Consider the following 6,945-nt stretch of genomic DNA (forward strand, 5'->3'; position numbering starts at 1 on the left):
AGATGGGGAATCAGAGGCTGGGATCAGAATCAGAAGTGGGGAATCAGAGGCCGGGATCAGAGTCCGGGATTCAGATGCCGGGAATAAGAGGCCAGGAATCAGAGTCCTGGAATCAGAGATGGGGAATCAGAGGTTGGGAATGAGATATGGGGAATCAGAGGTTGGGAAACAGAGGCAGGGAATCAGAGGCGGGGAGTCAGAGGTGGGGAATCAGAGGCAGAGATTCAGATGTGCGGAATCAGAGATGGGGAATCAGAGGCGGGGAATCAGAGGCCGGGAATCAGAGGCCGGGGATGAGACGCCGGGAATCAGAGGCCGGCAATCAGAGGCCGGGAATCAAAGATGGGGAATCAGAGGCGGGGAATCAAACACGGGGAATCAGAGCTGGGGAATCAGAGGCGGGGAATCAGAGTTGGGGAATCAGAGGCGGGGAATCAGATATGGGGAAACAGAGGCGGGGAATCAGAGGCGGGGAATCAGAGCTGGGGAATCAGAAGCGTGGAATCAGAGTTGGGGAGTCAGAGGCGGGGAATCAGATATGGGGAATCAGAGGCGGGGAATCAGAGGCGCAGAAACAGAGGCGGGGTATCAGATATGGGGAATCAGAGGTGGGGAATCAGGGGCGGGGTATCAGAGGCTGGGTATCAGACACGGGGATTCAGAGGCTGGGAATCAGAGATGGGGAATCAGAGGCGGGGAATCAGATGCAGGGAATAAGACGCGGGGAATCAGAGGCGGGGAATCAGAGCTGGGGAATCAGAGGCGGGGAATCAGACTTGGGGAATCAGAGTGGGGAATCAGATATGGGGAAACAGAGGCGGGGAATCAGAGGCGGGGAAACAGAGGCGGGGAATCAGATATGGGGACTCAGAGGTGGGGAATCAGAGGTTGGGAATCAGAGGAGGGAATCAGAGGCGGGGAATCAGAGGCGGGGTATCAGAGGCAGGGAATCGGATGTGCGGAATCAGAGATGGGGAATCAGAAGTGGGGAATCAGAGTCCAGGAATCAGAGATGGGGAATCAGAGGCGGGGAATCAGAGGCGGGGAAAATAGGTGGGGAATCAGATATGGGGAATCAGAGGCGGGGAAACAGAGGCGGGGAATCAGATATGGGGTATCAGAGGTGGGGAATCAGAGGTTGTGAATCAGAGATGGGGAATCAGAGGCGGGGAATCAGAGGCCGGTAATCAGACGCGGGGAATCAGAGGCGGGGACTCAGAGCTGGGAAATTAGAGGCAGGGAATCAGAGTTGGGGATTCAGAGGCGGGGAATCAGATATGGGGAAACAGAGGCGATGAATCAGAGGCGGGCAAATAGAGGCGGGGTTCAGATATGGGGAAACAGAGGCGGGGAATCAGAGGCGGGGAAACAGAGGCGGGGAATCAGATATGGGGATCAGAGGTGGGGAATCAGAGGTTGGGAATCAGAGGCTGGGAATCAGAGGCTGGGAATGAGATGCATGGAATCAGATGCGGGGAATCAGAGGCGGGGAATCAGAGCTGGGGAATCAGAGGTGGGGAATCAAAGTTGGGGAATCAGAGGCGGGGACTTAGATATGGGGAAACAGAGGCGGGGAATCAGAGGCGGGGAAACAGAGGCGGGGAATCAGATATGGGGAATCAGAGGTGGGGAATCAGAGGCAGGGAATTAGATTTGCGGAATCAGAGATGGGGAATCAGAAGCAGGGAATCAGAGGCCGGGAATCAGAGGCCGGAATCAGATGCCGGGAATAAGAGACCGGGAATCAGAGATTGGGAATCAGAGGCGGGGAATGAGATATGGGGAATCAGAGGAGGGGAATCAGAGGCGGGGAAACAGAGGCGAGGAATCAGATATGGGGAATCAGAGGTGGCGAATCAAAGGCGTTGAATCAGAGATGGGGAATCAGAGGCGGGGAATCAGAGGCAGGGAATCAAACACGGGGAATCAGAGGCGGGGAATCAGAGCTGGGGAATCAGAGGCGGGGAATCAGAGTTGGGGAATCAGAGGCGGGGAATCAGAGCTGGGGAATCAGAGGTGGGGATCAGAGTCGGGGAATCAGAGGCAGGGAATCAGATGTGCGGAATCAGAGATGGGGAATCAGAGGTGGGGAATCAGCGGCTGTGAATCAGAGATGGGGAATCAGAGGCGGGGAATCAGAGGCAGGAAATCAGACACGGGGACTCAGAGGCTGGGAATCAGACGGGGGGAATCAAAGGCGGGGAATCAGAGCTGGGGAATCAGAGGCGGGGAATCAGAGTTGGGGAATCAGAAGCGGGGAATCAGATATGGGGAAACAGAGGAGGGAATCAGAGGCGGGGAAACAGAGGCGGGGAATCTGATATGGGGAATCAGAGGTGGCGAATGAAAGGCGATGAATCAGAGATGGGGAATCAGAGGCGGGGAATCAGAGGCAGTGAATCAAACACGGGGAATCATAGGTGGGGAATCAGAGCTGGGGAATCAGAGGCGGGGAATCAGAGTTGGGGAATCAGAGGCGGGGAATCAGATATGGGGAAACAGAGGCTGGGAATCAGAGGCAGGGAAACATAGGTGGGGAATCATATATGGGGAATCAGAGGTGGGGAATCAGAGGTTGCGAAACAGAGGCAGGGAATCAGAGCTGGGGAATCAGAGGCGGGGAATCAGAGCTGCGGAATATGAGGCAGGGAATCAGAGTTGGGGATTCAGAGGCGTGGAATCAGAGCTGGGGAATCAGAGGCGGGGAATCAGAGGCGGGGAAATTGATATGGGGAAACAGAGGCGGGGAATTAGAGGCGGGGAAACAGAGGCGGGGAATCAGATATGGGGAATCAGAGGTGGGGAATCAGAGGCAGGGAATCAGATGTGCGGAATCAGAGATGGGGAATCAGAGGCAGGGATCAGAATCAGAAGCGGGGAATCAGAGGCCGGGATCAGAGGCCGGGAATCAGATGCCGGGAATAAGAGGACAGGAATCAGAGTCCGGGAATCAGAGATGGGGAATCAGAGGCGGGGAATGAAATATGGGGAATCAGAGGCGGGGTATCAGAGGCGGGGAAACAGAGGCGGGGAATCTGATATGGGGAATCAGGATGGCGAATGAAAGGCGGTGAATCAGAGATGGTGAATCAGAGGCGGGGAATCAGAGGCAAGGAATCAAACACGGGGAATCAGAGGCGGGGAATCAGAGCTGGGGAATCAGAGGCGGGGAATCAGAGTTGGGGAATCAGAGGCGGGGAATCAGATATGGGGAAACAGATGCGGGGAATCAGATATGGGGAATCAGAGGTGGGGAATCAGAGGATGGGAAACAGAGGCAGGGAATCAGAGGCGGGGAGTCAGAGGCGGGGAATCAGAGGCAGGGAATCAGATGTGCAGAATCAGAGATGGGGAATCAGAGGCAGCGAATCAGAGGCGGGGAATCAGAGGCGGGGAATCAGAGGCCGGGAATCAGAGGCCGGGAATCAGAGGCCGGGAATCAGAGGGCGGCAATCAGAGGCCGGGAATCAGAGATGGGGATTCAGAGGCGGGAAATCAAACACGGGGAATCAGAGCTGGGGAATCAGAGGCAGGGAATCAGAGGCGGGGAATCAGAGGAAGGGAATCAGATGTGGGGAATCAGAGGCGGGGAATCAGAGCTGGGGAATCAGAGGCGGGGAATCAGAGTTTGGGAATCAGAGGCGTGGAATTAGATATGGGGAAACAGAGGCGGGGAATCAGAGGCGGGGAAACAGAGCTGGGGAATCAGAGGCGGGGAAATCAGAGTTGGGGAATCGGAGGCGGGGAATCAGATATGGGAAATCAGAGGCGGGGAATTAGAGGCACGGAAAGAGAGGCGGGGAATCAGATATGGGGAATCAGAGGTGGGGAATCAGGGGTGGGGTATCAGAGGCTGGGTATCAGACACGGGGATTCAGAGGCGGGGAATCAGAGGCAGGGAATCAGATGTGCGGAATCAGAGATGGGGAATCAGAGGCAGGGAATCAGATGTGCGGAATCAGAGATGGGGAATCAAAGGCAGGGAATCAGAATCAGAAGCAGGGAATCAGAGGCCGGGAATCAGAGGCCGGAATCAGATGCCGGGAATAAGAGGCCGGGAATCAGAGGTGGGGAATCAGAGTCCGGGAATCAGAGATGGGGATTCAGAGGCGGGGAATGAGATATGGGGAATCAGAGGCGGGGAATCAGAGGCGGGGAAACAGAGGCGGGGAATCAGATATGGCGAATCAGAGGTGGCGAATCAAAGGCGGTGAATCAGAGATGGGGAATCAGAGGCCGGGAATCAGAGGCAGGGAATCAAACACGGGGAATCAGAGGAGGGGAATCAGAATTAGGCAATCAGAGATGGGGAATCAGAGATGGGGAATCAGAGGCAGGGAATCAGACGCGGGGAATCAGAGGTGGTGAATCAGAGATGTGGAATCAGAGGCGGGGAATCAGAGGCAGGGAATCAGACGCGGGGAATAAGAGGCGGGGAATCATAGCTGGCGAATCAGAGGCGGGGAATCAGAGGTGGGGAATCAGAGGTGGGGAATCAGATATTGGGAATCAGAGGTGGGGAATCAGAGGCGGGGAAACAGAGGCGGGGAATCAGATATGGGGTATCAGAGGTGGGGAATCAGAGGTTGTGAATCAGAGATGGGGAATCAGAGGCGGGGAATCAGAGGCCGGTAATCAGACGCGGGGAATCAGAGGCGGGGAATCAGAGCTGGGAAATTAGAGGCAGGGAATCAGAGTTGGGGATTCAGAGGCGGGGAATCAGATATGGGGAAACAGAGGCGGGGAATCAGAGGTGGGCAAATAGAGGCGGGGATCAGATATGGGGAAACAGAGGCGGGGAATCAGAGGCGGGGAATCAGAGGCGGGGAATCAGATATGGGGATCAGAGGTGGGGAATCAGAGGTTGGGAATCAGAGGCTGGGAATCAGAGGCTGGGAATCAGATGCATGGAATCAGATGCGGGGAATCAGAGGCGGGGAATCAGAGCTGGGGAATCAGAGGTGGGGAATCAAAGTTGGGGAATCAGAGGCGGGGACTTAGATATGGGGAAACAGAGGCGGGGAATCAGAGGCGGGGTAACAGAGGCGGGGAATCAGATATGGGGAATCAGAGGTGGGGAATCAGAGGCAGGGAATTAGATTTGCGGAATCAGAAATGGGGAATCAGAAGCAGGGAATCAGAGGCCGGGAATCAGAGGCCGGAATCAGATGCCGGGAATAAGAGGCCGGGAATCAGAGGTGGGGAATCAGAGTCCGGGAATCAGAGATAGGGAATCAGAGGCGGGGAATGAGATATGGGGAATCAGAGGAGGGGAATCAGAGGCTGGGAAACAGAGGCGAGGAATCAGATATGGGGAATCAGAGGTGGCGAATCAAAGGCGTTGAATCAGAGATGGGGAATCAGAGGCGGGGAATCAGAGGCAGGGAATCAAACACGGGGAATCAGAGGCGGGGAATCAGAGCTGGGGAATCAGAGGCGGGGAATCAGAGTTGGGGAATCAGAGGCGGGGAATCAGAGCTGGGGAATCAGAGGTGGGGATCAGAGTCGGGGAATCAGAGGCAGGGAATCAGATGTGCGGAATCAGAGATGGGGAATCAGAGGTGGGGAATCAGAGGCTGTGAATCAGAGATGGGGAATCAGAGGCGGGGAATCAGAGGCAGGAAATCAGACACGGGGATTCAGAGGCTGGGAATCAGACGGGGGGAATCAAAGGCGGGGAATCAGAGCTGGGGAATCAGAGGCAGGGAATCAGAGTTGGGGATTCAGAGGCGGGGAATCAGATATGGGGAAACAGAGGCGGGGAATCAGAGGCGGGGATTCAGAGGCGGGGAATTAGATATGGGGAATCAGAGGTGGGGAATCAGAGGTGGTGAATCAGAGATGGGGAATCACAGGCGGGGAATCAGAGGCAGGGAATAGAACGCGGGAAATCAGAGGCAGGGAATCAGAGTTGGGGCATCAGAGGTTGGGAATTAGATATGGGGAAAGAGAGGCGGGGAATCAGAGGCGGGGAAACAGAGGCGGGATATCAGATATGGGGAATCAGAGGTGGGGAATCAGAGGCAGTGAATCAGATGTGCGGAATCAGAGATGGGGAATCAGAGGCAGGGAATCAGAATCAGAAGCGGGGAATCAGAGGCCGGGAATCAGAGGCCGGGAATCAGATGCTGGGAATAAGAGGCCGGGAATCAGAGGTGGGGAATCAGAGTCCGGGAATCAGAGATGGGGATTCAGAGGCGGGGAATGAGATATGGAGAATCAGAGGCGGGGAATCAGAGGCGGGGAAACAGAGGTGGGGAATCAGATATGTGGAATCAGAGGTGGCGAATCAAAGGCGGTGAATCAGAGATGGGGAATCAGAGGCGGGGAATCAGAGGCAGGGAATCAAACACGGGAAATCAGAGGCGGGGAATCAGAGCTGGGGAATCAGAGGCGGGGAATCAGAGTTGGGGAATCAGAGGCAGGGAATCAGATATGGGGAAACAGGGGCAGGGAATCAGAGGCGGGGAAACAGAGGCGGGGTATCAGATATGGGGAATCAGAGGTGTGGAATCAGAGGTTGGGAATCAGAGGCAGGGAATCAGAGGCGGGGAAACAGAGGTGGGGAATCAGATATGGGGAATCAGAGGTGGCGAATCAAAGGCGGTGAAACAGAGATGGGGAATCAGGGCAGGGAATCAGAGGCAGGGAATCAGAGGTGGGGAATCAGAGGCGGGGAATCAGATATTGGGAATCAGAGGTGGGGAATCAGAGGCGGGGAAACAGAGGCGGGGAATCAGATATGGGGTATCAGAGGTGGGGAATCAGAGGTTGTGAATCAGAGATGGGGAATCAGAGGTGGGGAATCAGAGGCCGGTAATCAGACGCGGGGAATCAGAGGTGGGGAATCAGAGCTGGGAAATTAGAGGCAGGGAATCAGAGTTGGGGATTCAGAGGCGGGGAATCAGATATGGGGAAACAGAGGCGGGGAATCAGAGGCGGGCA

This window comes from Narcine bancroftii, chromosome 7 (assembly GCF_036971445.1).
Source record: "Narcine bancroftii isolate sNarBan1 chromosome 7, sNarBan1.hap1, whole genome shotgun sequence".
In the NCBI taxonomy this organism is placed as follows: domain Eukaryota; kingdom Metazoa; phylum Chordata; class Chondrichthyes; order Torpediniformes; family Narcinidae; genus Narcine; species Narcine bancroftii.